Genomic DNA, 16299 nt, shown 5'->3' with positions numbered 1-16299 from the left:
TCCAAGGGCCGCCAAGTGGACTGCCACCCTGCTCTTAACCTGTGTAGGGCAGGATGACTGCCCTCTGGGCCAGAGTCCTGCCCTAGAGAAATCATCTGTCTATCTCTCTCTAATACTTGACAACATAATGTACTTGCAAACACTAAGGCTAAGTAAAATCTCTAAGAGAAAACCAAATCCAAGGTACAAATGTTATACATAAATACTTTCCTTCCAGGGGGGCTTTGTTGGGTGCTGTGAGCCCAGAGTCAGCAGAACCATAATGTGTGTAGTGTCCCTTATGCTTGCACACAGTCTCCTGCCCTGACTTCATGTCCTGGGCGATTGAAATGCTGTTGAAATGGCTTCCATTCAGTAAGCTTCTGTGTTGGGCCTCACAGAGATGCAGGTGGAGCCATCCTGCTGTGAACAGAGTTGTAAAACAGACCACCCCTCTATGAGACTGCTGTATGTGCCTGACCCGTCTAGCAGTTCCAGTTATTCAAGGGTCTTAAGGGGACCTTTTCCTAAGAACCAAATGGGGGGTAGAGAGAGATGGGGGCCTTGTGCGAAACCGTTCTGGATTGCATCAAGCCCCAATGTATTAGTCAGGCCGAGGTTTAAATACATAAGCAAAAGGGGAAGTGCCTTTCAGCAGGAGGAATGGGGCAGAGGAAATGCACCTCAGCAGGAGGGATGGGGCAGCGGAAATTTTTCTTTTGGCGACTACACAGGGAAGCAGGAACTTGGCGGTATCAGTCGGAGCGGTGCATCCAGTGGCCCGCTTTTGACCCTCTTTTCTTCTGGTGGTGGGGGGAGGCCCAATTCAGAGATCAGGACAATAGCATTGCCTTAATAGGTTCCAACATGTGCCTACTGTGTAATGTTGGCAATGGGTGGACGTCGAAAGCCATGAAAGGCACATGGCCAGTAAAGTCTTGCTTAGACCCTCACTCACCATGCAGACACCAGGCTGGAGCCCCTTATTCCTGCTTTCTCAGGCATTCTGAATGATCTTCCTACTCATGGCAAGGCAACTGGGGACCTAAAGAAGAGAGATTCCCTCAGGGCTTGGGTGGGTGGCTGGGTCAGTTGCTGCCCCACCCAGAAAGTATTACTGAAGATGACCTCAGTCTGGTGCCCTCAGGGTGGGTTTCATACTGCACTGGGTGGTATACATTCCTTCTGCACTGGCCTATGCTTCTCGTCTCAGCCTCTTCAGGGATGTGGAAAGGTCTGGTGCTCTGTCTGCCCCCACACTCTCCATTTTCCACAGCCAAGGCAGGCAGCAGCAATCACCAGCTTCTAGAACCCTCGCACTGTTTCTGCCACTACATGAGGTGACATTTTAGGAGCAGCTTGCAGGCCTGACAGGTGGGGTGAGCCCTCCTGTGGTCTGTGCCACCACTGGTCTTATAAGAGGAATCTCTGATGGTCTGCATGCCCTAAGTGAAGACCCCATAGGGTACCTTGTGTTCTGCCTCCAGACCCCCAAGACTTAACAGTGGTCCAACTATAATCGTCATCCCCCAAGATCATCTAGAGATGAGAGGTCAAGGAGGGGTGGTTCTCCACTCCACATCCACCAACATGTGCATAGTCAGTCCAGGACTATACTAGACAGAGATGATACAGAAAGGCCAAAGCTGGAGGCCCTAGGTCCGCGGTTCTCAACCTTGTGGGTCACAACCATCAGAAAATGCCTATCTCCAATCGTCTTAGGAACTTCCAACCATAAATTTACTTCATTGCTACTTCGTAACTGTAAGTTTGCTACTGAGCCGTGTCTCAGGTTCTAAGATCATCAGAAATATGTTTTCCAGTGGTCATGGCCCACAGATTGGGAATCACTGATCTATACAGTCCCTTACCTCTATCACCCCAGCCACAAAGAAACTGAAGTGTGGAAGCAAGACATAAACTATTGTTCTCATTAAAGAATCATGTGCCCTGTGTACATTTTAAGCAAAGGAAATGTCTCGGCATTGTATGGGAATAAAACTTGTTTGAAATTTTGAAAAAAGAACAGTTGAGGTTTGCTCACTGAGGGGGGCTGTTATTAGTACTGTGCACGTAGTACTATGCACGTAGTACTATGCATGAAGCTGGGAAAAGAAACTGGGGGGGGGGATGGGTGGGTGTGTGCTTTATCTTCCCATTTCCAACTCACATGTCACCCCAGACTCTGGCCAAAAAGATGAGCTCTTTCTCTGTCCATTAATTCTCAGATCATGACATTTCTAAGCAGTTGTGTAAATATGCAGACAATAAATGAGGGGCTCCAGATGGAGTGGTCTTCGCAGTTACTTTCAATTCTCTGTCAAAATATTTAGCCAGTCTGTACGTCGTTCTTAAGACATTAACTTGTCAATTAAAATGTTGGATGCAAACATTTCCCCGAATGATGTCAATCACCCCTCATTTGCTAGATGCAGCTTCCATGTAGCATTTCTTCCGTGCTTACTGAGGGTGGCTGAACCCCAAATCCAATGCATAAAACCCAGACAAGGCCTAGGAGGGGCCCACCCACTTCTCACCTCAGTAGAAAGCATCCCACTCTAGCCTCCCCCCACCCCCAGTCCTCAGAGGAAACCAGCAGGCAAGCCACCCCCTGAGTTGTTAATAGACTCTGAGGCAATTTGGATGGCCAGGAGGAGGGCTAGCCACATGGGGCTATTTCTGGAATGTGTCTATTCTCCAGGGCCAGATAAGTCAGCCTCAACTCCACAGAACTCTCATTTCCTGAAAACTGTGTGATGCAAAACCATATTATTGGTTCACAGTTGTTCAGTGTGGGTTTCTTCTCAGTTTTGGAAGACATGCACAGCATAAAATCAAATATATTTTTAATACCCTGGAAACGTGCCGTGGGTTTTAATGAGAATGATTAGTCCTGCATAAAGAAGCAGAAAACACAGAAGAGGTAGATTAATCTACAACAACTCCTGACATTTGTCCTGAGATTCCGTGGGACATCTTGTGGTGTCCCATTCTCAATCCCATAAACCTACCAGAGGAATTCGTTCTGACCTGTGAAGAGCCCCCACCTGGACCCAGTAACACAGCGTTGAGGAAAAGATTGGGCTATGTGACTTCCCTTCCATCACATGAACCTCCGTGCTCAGCCTGTGCTTAGCCTGTGCTCTCTGCAGGGAGAATGGAACAGTGTGTAAAATACTGATCAGGCCATCAGGGAAAGAAAGATAGCTTTGGGAGGCAGAATAGCATCCCCCAAAACCACCCACATCTTAATTTCCCGAATCTGAGTCTTGTATGGCAAAGGGATTTTACAGATATGAATTTTTTAAAAATTAAGGTACTTAAGATGGAGTGGATGATTACCCTGACTGTCTCCAGGGACCCAATGCCACCACAAGAATCCTTACAAAAGGAGGCAAAAGAATCCATTAGTAGAAGCAGACAATGCCCATAGAAGCAGAAGCTAGAGGGCTACTGGAAGCACCATGCGACCAGAATGCAGGTGGCCCCCAGGGAAGACAGGAAAATGATTCTTCAAGAAGCCTCCAGAAGTACATAGCCCTGCTGACACCTGGATTTTATACTCTGACCTTCAAATTATAAGAACAAATTGGACTGTCTTAAGCCCCCTAAATTTGTGGTGTGCTGTTACAATGGCTGTCTTAGTTAGGTTATGCCGTGATAAAACACCATAACCAAAAGCAACCTGGAAGGGAAAAGCCTGATTTGGCTTACCCTCCCACATAGTCAGTCATCCAAGGAATTTAAGTCAGGAATTCAAGGCAGGAACCTGGATGCAGAAACTAGTACAGAGACCATGGAAGAATGCTACTCACTGGCCTGCTCTCCATGGTTTATTCAGCCTGTTTCCTCATACCACACAAGACCACCACCACCCCTCCCCAGGGATGGCACTGCTCGCTCCCCCCAGCCCAGTGAACTGGGCCCACTCCCATCAATCATTAGTCAAGAAAATGCACTAGAGACTTGCCTACAGGTAAATCTGTAAGGAGCATCTTCATAGTTGACACATCTCTTCCAAAATGACTCTAGCGTGTGCCAAGTTGACAAAAAAGCTAGCCAAGAGCACAATCATGGGACAGTAATGCCTATTCCCAACCACACAGCACACTTTACCTTGACATCAGCCTTACTGTAGTGTATATATTAGTGGGGGGTTTGCAAAGTCTACATTGAAGTAAGTGAGCCCTTCTCAGTTGAGACAGTTCAGGAAGTCCCCAGGCAGGGGCAACAGCAGGGACAAAGGCACATAGGCACAGAGTGCAGAACAAGTCCACGGCACAGAGCAAATGCAACACAAGTCTGTGAGCAAGCCTGTGCATCCATGTGGGAAGCCGCAAACGCCATTACAAGATGGCGCTGGCTACCACTGGCCACCACCCATGATTATGGGTAAACAACCAATGTGCGCATGTGCATAAGAGTTTTTTTGCCGAGTCACTGCCTGTCCCGAGGCATATTAATGAGGTAATGGTAGCATAACCAATCAGGTATGGACACGTCACTCCTAGGCCTATATAAGCAGCACCATTTCTGGGCTCGGGGTCTTTTCGCCTCTGTAATTGAGCTCTCCCAATAAACGTGTGCAGAAGGATCCTATTGTGGCATTGTTCTTGCTGGCGAGTCAGGCGCTCACACATCCATGGACCTACCACGGCTCCCTAGCTCAGGGCTGCAGCAGCAGGAGTCTCTCCCTAGTGTCTTCAGTCCTGGAATGATGAAAGCTGTCATACTGCCATCTCTGGACATCCAGGCAGACCTAGGATGCAAGAGACAAGTCTGAGAAGAGATGCTACAGCCACTTCTAACACAGAGATGGCCCTGGGAATCTACGGAGACTAGACTATGCCATTTTCTCAGGAATCTGAAGAAAGCCTCAGAGTGGTGTGTAGCCCTTTCTCAGAGACTCAAATGACACAAGAGTTCAGAGGTAAAACTTAAGGCATTGTTCAAAGCCTCAGTCATCTACAAAACTACTGTTTGAAATATTTGAAAATTAAAATGAAGACCAAAAAAGATACACAAAAGACGCACAAAGTACCCAAACTGTAAATAAAGGCAGGACCATGCTGAGCCACTTTACAGCTGGGGCTAAGTGTGAAGTTCCAACATTTTGATCATGTCTTTAAAACTACAATGTTTTAAAACCCCATTGCGTTGCACTAAAATATTCATTTTCTTTGCTTCTGGGGACTCGCAAAGCCAGAGCCTCGTGTTTCCTGGCTGCCTGGCCTGGCCTTGATGTTCTAAAGATGCCAAGTGCCTGTCAATTGGTGTGACCTTCAGCAGCCTGTATAAGGAAGCCAGAAATTCAAAGGAAATTTAGGACAGGAGAGGATTGTTCCATGACAATCAAGACAAGGTAGAAAAGCAAGTCTATGCTGCCTGGTATTGTGGAGGACAGTGGGTGGGGCCTTCTGCTCACTTGTCTGTAGAAGCAAGTGAGAGAAAGGTTGGAAAGAAAGACAGCAGAAGGATCTCTTCCGATCTATTTGGGAATCAAGGGTTTCCCTGGGCCAAAAGTATGGAGGAGAGGTAATCTGTTTCTATCTGTCTGGAAAGCAGGAAATGGTTCGGGGTTTCCCCAGACCATGTGCATGCTGGAGACACTTGCAGAGAAGAGGCTACAAAGGGTGGACCAGTAGGAGCAAGAGCTGGGAAAAAGTCCTTTGCACCAGGAAATAGTGGGATCTGAGGTCTCCTCAGTGTCTCAGAACCTAACAGTGTGTCCTTTAGGGAAGCAGCCTTTGGACACACAGCTCACAAAGACCCATGTCAGTAGCCAACAGAGAGATAGGAACAAGGCCCATTATACCAAAAGACCTCAGCCTAGGCTTTCTCCCATCCTCAGCCCAGTCCTTCCCTGCAAAGCCAGTTGTAGTTCAGAGGGTGTGATGCACAACAAGAGGCTGGAAAGGGGTGGCACCAGTGAGTAATGAAGATTGAGTTGTAGAGACTTTTTGAGCTGCCTAAGAAGTGGATGTCCTGTTTCAGATTGAATTGGGCCTTTTAATACATGGAAATGAGGCCAGCTAGGCTCCAAAGAGGCTGTGGAAGGGAAGATGGGCTCTGTCCAAGATCTTCAGAGCATGACAGAAAAAAATAAACCGCGTCCTTAATCTCCTGTGGAGTTCAATCCACCTTATGCAACAGGCTGGTTGCTTCCTTTTAGTCTTCCGCCTTGATCTAGGATTTAGCCTTCTGCACCCTACCCAGGACAGGCTGGAGACTGATCCATACAGACTACAGCCCATGACAAGAGTCTCTCTTTGATGTTTTCAGTTCTAGGATGATGACAATTGCCATACTGCCAGCTCTGGATGTTTCCTCATCGTTGGTTTGTTCCTTGAAGTTTTGTCCACACCTCTGTTGTTAGACCTGTTATTAAAGTCTTCTCCTTCAGCAGGTGCCCAGACCAACAGCCAAAGGTTAGAAGGACACTGCAGAAGATGGAGAAAGAAGAATTGCAAGAGCCAGAGGAGTCAAGAATACCAAAAGAACATAGCCCACAGAGTCAAATAACCAGGATTCATAGGGGCACAGAGACTGAACAAAAATCATGGAGCCTGTATAGATCTGACCTAGGCCCTCATATGTGGTATGGTTGTGTTGGATGATGTTCTTGTGAAACTCCTAACAGGGAGAGCAGGGGCTGTCTCTGACTCTTCTGCCTGCTTTTGGGACCCTTTCCTCCTACTAACTTACCTCGTCCAGCCTTGATATGAGGACTTGTGACTAGTTTTATTGTAACTCGTCAGGTCATGTTGGGTTGATATCCCTAGAGGGCTGCTCTTTTATAAGGGGGGAGTGAATATAGAGGAGAGGGAAGGTGAGAGGAGCCAGGATCCTCTCTACTATGTCATCTACTATGATGACCTGCGTGCAAGATATGCTTGTGCAATAACGTCACAAAGCTTGTAAGAATAGCCAACCAATATCAATAAAATGGAATCCATGCCCAGTACTGCTTGGGTGATCAAGATCCTGAAACCAAATAGGCTGGGGACCTAGGGGAAAATCAAATACTACTGTTCTACTAAAGGAGCGTAGGGAAGAAATGACTTGTAATGACATTCAGTAATACTCATAGATCAGTTCCTTGCTCATCCATCATCAGAGATGCTTCCTCCTGCTGCAGATGGGAACAAATACAGAGACCCACAAGCAAACATTTTGCAGAGTGTGAGAGACCTTGGAACATTCATCTCTAAATGGACTGTATCCATCAAATCTCTCCCCTCAAGGCTCAGGGAACCCTATGGAAGAGGAAGATGAAAGAAAGTAAAAGCCAGAGAGGATGGAGGACTCCAGGGACTCAAGACTGTCTAGACACAATAGAATTGGTACACATATGAACTTACAGAGACTGAGGCAGCATGCACGAGACTGAATGGGTCTGCACCAGGTGGGGCCCTAGAGCTGAGAGGAAAAGGGGACACGAGCCACCATGCCTAACCAAGAAGCCATCTTCAGTTGATAAGTACTTGCAAATGAAAAATTAGTTAGGGCATCTCCCTAGGGAAAACAATCTTAAGGGCAGGTCCCATGGCCAGCAGTAGATGGCCGACACAAAACAAACTCAGTGCCATTTTAGGAGGTTCTTTATCTCATCTTGTTGTCAGGACTTCCCCCCAACCCCCATCTTACAGGTACTTTTAGTATATATTATGGCTTCTGGTTGAAGTTTTTATAGGATTCTTGTTAGTGTGACGTGTGTGTTTCTGTGTCTAGGCATTTCTGAAGTTTTTTCTTTGCTTTCTTCTTTTGTGTTTGTTTGGTTGTCTTGTTATTCCAATTTGTTTGTCTGTTATTTATTTTATTGTATTCTGCTTTATTATTCCTTAGATGTCTATTTGTTTTCTATGGAAAGACAGAAAGAGGGTAGATATGGATAGGGAGGGAGGTAAGGAGGGACTGGAAGGAGAAGAGGGAGTGGTCACTGTAATCAGAACACATTATATTAAAAAAATCGATTTTAAATTGTTTTTTAATCTTTCAGGTCTTCTGAATGAATTCTTGTATTTCCCAAATGAACTCGGTTTCCTGCCTAGACCCTAATATATGTGGGATGGATGGGAGCATCTTTCCCTTTGACTACAGAGATGGGGTAAGAGTGGGTGGAAAAACAGTGACATTTGAGGGAGGATGAAGTAGGCAAGAAAGAAGAAGAGCTCCTTCTGTTGGCTTGTGTTTTCTTTAGGAAGAAAGATAAATTTAGAGATTAAAGTGGAAGATAGACAGTGACATTTTGAAATCACCAGTAAGAATGAAAGTCATCTCAGTACATTTTTTAAATTGAAGATAAAATAAAAATAAAGTAAAAAAAAAAAATTAAAGGCTGAAGTCATGGAAGGGCACCACTCTGAACTTTCACCTGATTCCCCTCCTCCATGTTGAGCAACTGAGTCAGGTCCTCTGCACCTCAGGGCCTTTGCTCTGTGCACTTAGGAGCCAGTAAACAGAAGAACAAAGAAGGTGGTTGTTCAAGCACTGTGAGCTCAAGAGCTGAATAAGGCACACTGTGTCCCTAAGGGAGGGATTGAAGGAACTGGTCACATTCCCACTGACCGTGAACAAGCCGTGTGAAGGGACCTCACATTCTTATCTCACACCTCGGAACACTGTGCCATCGAGAAGTGCCAGGGGGAAGCTGACGACTCATAACTAATGAAAGGTCAAGGAACTGAGTGTGTAATCCCCAGGTCTGTAAACTCCCCCCCCCCTTTTTTTTTTGATCACTTGAGACAGTGTGGCAATGTGGTACAAAAGGTTCTCCCACAACTTTCCATTTGGATGATCGTTGACATTCACTGGGTCTTTGTTTGCTCCTGAACAAAAGGAGGAGAATCGACCTTATCAATCTGAACAAAGCGCTTGGCCCTGAGCTCCAGAAAGGAGCTCTATAAAGGCCGCTTTATTGAAGGTTTGTTTTGATATGACCTTCAAGGGCCTGTACAGTACCAAAGTGTCTGGATGGAAAAGCAGTGCAAACACTGCTTACAGGACTTTGGCCACTGTGATATCAATTGTGTGCGTGTGTTTAAGTATCCCCTGAACCTGGGGTCATACGTCACAGCTATTGCAAATGACTCCAAGTGAAGCTTCTAAAGGGCACGGGGAGACAAGTGCTGCTGAGACACTAATGCCCTGCAGTGACAAGGCAAATGGGAGATAATGCATCTGTAACAGAAGATTCTGAGAGCTGAACAGCTGGGCTCATTCTCTCGGGGATCACCTTGCACCCACCATGGGAAAACTCCAAAGCTTTCTGCAAAAGAAACTATATCTATATAGCTCTTGGCCTGAAACCCCTGCTCCATGAGGGTGAAGTGGGGAATGAAAGGCAAGAGAAGAAAGAGGAGGCAGAAGTGCAAGGAAAATAGCTTGTATACTCAAGAAGGCTAAAGGAGCAGCAGTAAGGGATGCTGAAGGCCGGGGTGCTGGTCCAAGTTGGTGGACAGTATGCTGATGTCGGTAATAAGTCTCAGTGGACCTGAGACTTCACCATCTCTTCACCAAGACCATCTGAGAGTCTGACTTCCTTACAACCCAAACAGTCCCCATTAGCCCTCTGCCCTGGACCTGCAGCATTCCAGACTAGTTGTGTTCTCTCATAGGTGGCCTAGTGTAACTCGTGTATAATAAATCATCTTTCTGACTATCTCAAATATATGTGCTAGCATTCTGTCTAAACTGCACCCCACAGTTACCTGGCAATAGCCAGGTAGGTCTGACCCACTATAAAATGGGCTGCTTGTCCCCTCCTCTCTCTCTTGTCTCTTGCTCTCTTGATCCCTCTCTCTTCCCATTCCCTTCTCCCCTCTCTCCATGTGGTCATGGCCAGCCTCTACTTCCATACTCTCTCCCTCTCTCTGCCTTTCTCTGCCTCTACTACCCTCTTAACTCCCACTCCCCATGCCCTGAATAAACTATTCTATACTATACTGTCGTGTGGCTGGTCCCTCAGGGGGAAGGGATGCCTCGGCATGGGCCCACTGAGGCTCTTCCTTCCCCCACACTGCACCACACCCCCATAGAACATATTCTTATGCCTCTTTATCTCTTTATAAACACATCAATATCTTTTTTCTTTTTCCCACCATTTTATTTTTTAAATACCACTTTTAATCAATGATTTGAAAGTTTCATACATGTATTTTTATACACAACAGAATTTTCTCAGGTGTAAAACTAAAATAAAATTATGTTATTTCCATGGAAATGGATGGAACTGGAAAGCAGAATATTATACGATATATTCCGATCATAATCTCCACCACCTTCAGCTCCTCCTAGATCCCCCGTCTCTGCTCCACCACCCCCAGATCTTCCCTCTCCATTCTCACTCTCCACTCACCTAACTTCAAGCTTTCTTCTCTCTTCTTTTAAACCCATGGAGTTAGTTTGTGTTGGCCAACTACTTGGGAAATTAGGACCCGCCCTGTGGTCCCTACCAAGCGTCCCACCATTCTAAACTCTATGAATACTGGACAGGAGATAATCTTTCTACGTGTGCTCTTCAATGATAACACCTTCACACAGTAACTGCGGCATTTGCTCGGGGTGATAGGAGATTAGCTGGAGAAAGAGAAATTTAGAGGAAAAATAAGGCCAACTGTGATGTTCAGATGCAAGGAACTAGTCTGCTCATTTGCAGTAGATTCACTGATCCACTTCCATGACATCAATCACGTTGACCAGTTTCATTATTAAAACAGCCAAGGCATTGCTCACAGTCAGCTGATGGAGATCTGACATAATGGCAATATTCTTAAAGCACAGAAAAATAAGAAGGTGCAGACAAGCACAGCTCTAGGTGAGATAGACCTTGTCATCAATTGTAACCTTCATAGGCTTTACCTAGCTGCACTTACAGTTCGTCAGTTCGGCTGGACATTGGCTAATTCAGCGTGTTCCTTTCATAAATTCTAACATCTAATACTAAGTCTCAACGTGATAGAGCCCTTTATGAATTGTTAACAGTCTTGTCAGGTGCTGAGAGACCAGAAAAGTCTGAGCTGGGGAATTAAAGGATCAGACTAATTTACCCTCCCCCACCCTATCCCTGCCACCCTTTGTTCCCAAGTCAGACATAAATAAATTATAAGAAATATTCTCTGGGGCTGTGGCAGGCAGGCTGGACAGCGTGAATGACTTATTTCAAACCCACTACACTCAGCTTGCACTGAAACCTTGCATACATTCAGCTTGCAAAGCACCAGGTGCATTTGAAAAGGATATGTACTCGAGTATGGATTCGATGTCCTATAAATTTCTGTGAAATACAGGCAATTGATAGTGTTCATGATTTCTCTAGCCTTCTTGATATTCCCAGCTAGCTGATATACCAATTACAAAGAAAATGGGGTGAAAAAAAAAAACTCCAATCTAGGTGTGGGCTTAACTATCTTTCTCTTTAATTTTGTTTACTTCCTGCATTTGGAAGCTGTGTCATTAGAAAAGAAGATAGAGGGAAAGAGACAAGAGGAGGAGAGGGATAGTAAGAAATGGGTAAGGATGGAAATGGAAAGGAGGAAAATCAGAAGGGGGGAAGGGAAGGTGCCGTGGTTTGGATGTGAAATAGCCCCAGAGGTTCGTGTGTTAGAACAGTACTGCAGTTTGGAAAGGATGCTGAGCCTTGCTGGAGAAAGTAGATCACTTGAAGCCTGGGGGTTGTATAGCCCAGACCCAGTTCCTGGCCCTTCTCTATTCTCTGATGATTGAAACACTATGGCCAGTTGCCTCACACTCCTGCCATGATATCACCTCAAACCGTGAACCTGAATAAACATTTCCATGATCAAAATATACTACGATACATGTAAGAAATATCATGTAAACCCATTATTTTTTAATTAACAAATATTAATAAAAATGAAAATCGTGATGATTCTTGAACTTTCAAAGATCCAAAAATATTTTTTGAAAAATCTTTCTTCCTTAAGTTTCTTTTGTCAGATATTTTTGTCATAGCAATGAGAAAAGCAGAGAGGAAGGACAAAGAAGGCATCTAGAGAGTCCAAAATGGCCACTGGCATAGTGACTCTGTGCCACATTGGTGCCCCTGTTGAACACTCTGCCTGTGTAGCCAATTCTCATTTGTCTTAATCCAGCTGAGATGACCCCTGGCTCAGATCTATTCACGAAAACATGATGCTCTACACTTGAACTTCAGTGCATGCCCTCCTAACCCACAGTCGCACTAGGACATGCCACATTCAGGGCCAGCCCTGAGCCCGACAGTCATAGCCCCAAGGTTCTGGGTGAAACCAGTCTCTGTGTCACTGTCCTTTCCTCCCCTGGTCAGGTACCTCCATCATCTATTCCTGCAGTTCTCCTACTCTTTGAGTTTCCTAGGGAGGCTGAATATTATCCTCTTCCTTTCAAAAGGCTCTGCGCTTCTGATGCAAATGGATACATTTCTCAATTCCTCCAATTGCTCCCAACTACAATTCCCTAGCAGCTCTGCCCTTGGTGGAGAGAAGCTGCCTTTAAGAGTCAAACAAAACCTTTCACTGTCATCATAGGAATCTACTGTCTCTCTTCTTGTATATTGATAGGTATTGTGTCTGTGGCCCTTTGCTGAGCAAAAGAATTCATCTCAAGTTGTGTGTGTGAGAGAGAGAGGGAGAGGGGGAGAGGGAGAAGGAAGGGGAGGGGGAAAGGGAGGGGCGGAGGAGGGAGAAGGGGAGGGGGAGAGGAGGTATGTGCATGTCAGTGCAACTGCCCAAAAAGACCGGAAGAGGATATCAGACCCCCCCCCGCCCCCTCCCCCGGAATTGGAGTTAAAGGCAGTTGTAAGCCATCAACTATGGATGCTGGGAACTGACCTTGGGTCCCCTCCAAGAGCAATGTATGCTCTTAACAGCTGAACCATCTCTCCAGTCCTCCGGGTAGATTTCCATTATTGCTTGGACATTGAAAATGTTGTCTCAGCTTTCATATTGCAGTTTTACCTAGTGTGCCAACACCAAATGTCTGTTTCTGTGAAGGGTGCTGGGTGCTGCCCCAGAACATGCTACTTGAGCATAAGGATTAGTTTGAGCTAATGCTTCTTTAAGATGCCAGTTTATCAGCTGAAGAACCCCATGAACAGAATGTGGATGAGTAGAGAAGGGGCAAAGGAAGAGTTGTAAGGTAAAAGATCTACTTCTTTCACTCACTTGGATCTACTGAGTGCTACTTCCTGACAGTGATGGCATATGGCAGGATCCTGGTAACCATCCTCAGCTCCTACCCACAGATAATCCCCACAGTGCTCAGGATTCCTTTGGCTGCAGGCAAGAAGGCCTTTTCCACATGTGCCTCGTATCTCACTGTGGTTCTCTTCTTCTATGGAGCATCCTTTTCATGTATGTGAGGCTGAAGAATTACTCCCTTGACTGTGACAGAACCTTGGCAGTAGTCTACTCCGTGATTACCTGCTTCCTCAACCCCTTCATTTATAGCTCGCACAACAAGGAAATTAAGGAGGCCCTGAAGAGGCAGCTGATGAGAGCAGGGATGCTGGGGTAATCCAATGGCAGGATGAAGGCCAAGGATTTGATATGATGGCTGAGGGATCAATAGCCAAGGAAGGTAAATGAAGCATCCCATTCTTCCCTATGTCTGTTACTGAAGCTGGGGTAAAGAGATGCCTGGCCTCCAGAGTTATCATAGCAGTGCAACATCTGCTGGAGCATATACACCTAGATCCCAGAGACTTCAGAGCACAATACTCTCTTAGCATCATAGGATGCTGTGATTTTCTAACTTCAAATATTTATGAATCTCGCCTCGAAATTCTACCAAATATGTTTCTTCCCTAATACAATCAAGTGCAAATACTTGATTTAACATAAATCATCTAATTATATCTTAAACAATGATACTTAATAAAATTTGGAGAGAAAAAAATTTTAAATGACAGTTTATGCAATGCCACGGACTGGACTCAGTCGGTCCTTCAAACCATGGGGAACCAGGATTTTGGTAATCAGGTGAGCAAGGAGTTGGCAGGATGACAAACAGACACTGACACAGAGAGGGTGCTGTATCTGATTGTAATTTCTCAAGGCAAGCATCAGACTTATATATTACAGGAGAAAAACAAAGTTAGTTGACACATTGAAGTTATCTGACACAAAACAAAAAAATGCATACAAAAAAACTAGCAGGAACCAGGCAATGTTTACAATTGAGATAAGATCAGCCCTATCTAAAGTCAGCTATTGACAAGAGCCAGGTGAGGATTTCACACCCTAGTTACGATTTATGCTGTTCCTCTGAGCCTTGTGAAAGCTTGCACCAGGGGGTTCTGTTCTTGCTAACCTTTTCATGAATAATGCAATACTGTAGTTCCTCCTTAAACCACAACCTTCCTTCTTCCTGGGCCATTGTAAATTCTTGCATATGGGAGTAACTTGGCTGCTCTTTTAAGTGTCTGTAGGGAATCTCCATTTGTCAGAAGAACTCACCAACTTTCTTCTAACATGTAATGTAGTCTGCCATACCTGACTGTAATGAGGATTCTAAGTTTACTATTTTGAATTTGCCCTCAGATTGCTAGCTCCTATCCAGCAAACTGTGAGGCGCCTGATTATTAACTGTCAACACTGGGGAATTTCGTCTGAATGAGTAACATTCTTATGAAATTCCAAGCCCAGGGTCGGTTCCAGGAGACTAAGCATCTGTGAAACTTTTTGCCTCAGGACTGCGTCCAAGCTTTTGGGCCTGCCACGCAGTCTTCCCTAGACTGGGTGTGCAATGCAACAAGGGTGCTCTGACCTCCCCTTCTTTTTAAAACCTGCTCATAGGGAGGTGCACATACCCACCTCCCTCCTGTTACCAGAAGCACAGGACAGGAAGCTGAGGCTGAATGGGTTCTGTACAAGCTGACTGACCTTGCTGAGGCAATCCCCATCTTCCTTTAGCCTCTTCATACAGTCCACGGTCCATTTACATTCTCATAATTCCTCTCACTGTTCAGCCAAGAGAAAAGAATTTATGCTTTGCTACTTTGTGGGGGTGTCTTTGTTTCCCTGTGAGGGCTCCTGTGTTACATCAAATGTATGTGTATGGATGCTTTCCTCACTCAATCTGTCTTATTGTGATTTAATTCCTTATTGACTTAAGTTACCTAAGAAGGTGGAGTTACAGTTTTTCGCCCTGACAATATCACCTCCCTTCTTTGGCAATGAGCACAGTGGGGCTGGGATGGAGTTTGACTCCATGTGAATAATATCTGACATGGAGGGAGCGCACCACTTATGCTAATGCACAAAAGATAAAAGGAAGGAAGAAATGAGCCACCCATTGAGTTCTAGCTGAGTTTCCCTAAAGAGTGCAGAGGAGACACCTACTCAGCCTCACAGTTCACCCAGAAAGACAGGAATGCTGTCCCGTGGGCACACTTGGGTTGCTAGCAATGACTAGCTCAGGCTAAGTAGTACGGCTTCCCTTCCCCACCCTCTGCAGATGGTGTGACAAAAATATCAGACGAAAGCAACTTCAAGGAGGAACATTTCATCTGGGTTCACAGTTCTGAAAGACGCTGTCCATTGTGGCAGGGAAGGTAGGACCACAGAAGTGTGAGTCAGTTGGTCCCATCTGTCACAAGGAAGTTAACAGCACACAGGAAGTTGTCTGTGCTAAAACCATCAAAACCTTCCCTCTGAGGTCACACACTGCCCACATCTATGTGGCTTCCTCTGCTGCTCCCTCCTCAGGAGGCCAAATGCAGAAGAAAAGCAATATACCCAGGGCTTATCACTGTATCCACACCGTCTCATCAGGGGAGACAAAAAAAAAAAAAAAAAAAAAAAAAAAACCCTGATGTGGGAAACTCTGCCTCCCAAAGGTTTTACCCTCAGAGGGTTCTTCTGAGTGTCCCAGAACCTGCAGTGCACCCAGGGGCCAAATCAGAGCAGGGTCAAGAGTCTGAGGCCATTTTGGTGAGCTTGCTTCATGATACCTGAACCCATGATTCCTAGGATCAGAAGCTGAGTTTCTAGATGTGGAATAAGAAGGGCTGTTGACACCTGTTGACCTTGATGACACAGCGAGCGCTGGCTGCAGCCACCACAGTTGAATAGAGATAAGGAAGAGAAGCATTCATCTATAAAACTGACCCAAATCTGGGGCTCAGAAAAGTTGAGCAATTTATTCAAGGTCACACTGCCAAAGAGGATCCATCAAAAAGCCTAGTAAGGCTTAGACTATCCCATTCAAATTTATCTGGATTATTTAAGTTATAAACCCCTTGAGATTGTATGTGAAAAACTGTGTTAACAATCTAACCATCCTCTTCCGGCCGGACCAGCACCAGGGTAGCTAGAGCGC

This window comes from Mus caroli, chromosome 7, assembly GCF_900094665.2.
Source record: "Mus caroli chromosome 7, CAROLI_EIJ_v1.1, whole genome shotgun sequence".
NCBI lineage: Eukaryota > Metazoa > Chordata > Mammalia > Rodentia > Muridae > Mus > Mus caroli.
Note: the sequence above shows the minus strand (reverse complement) of the source record.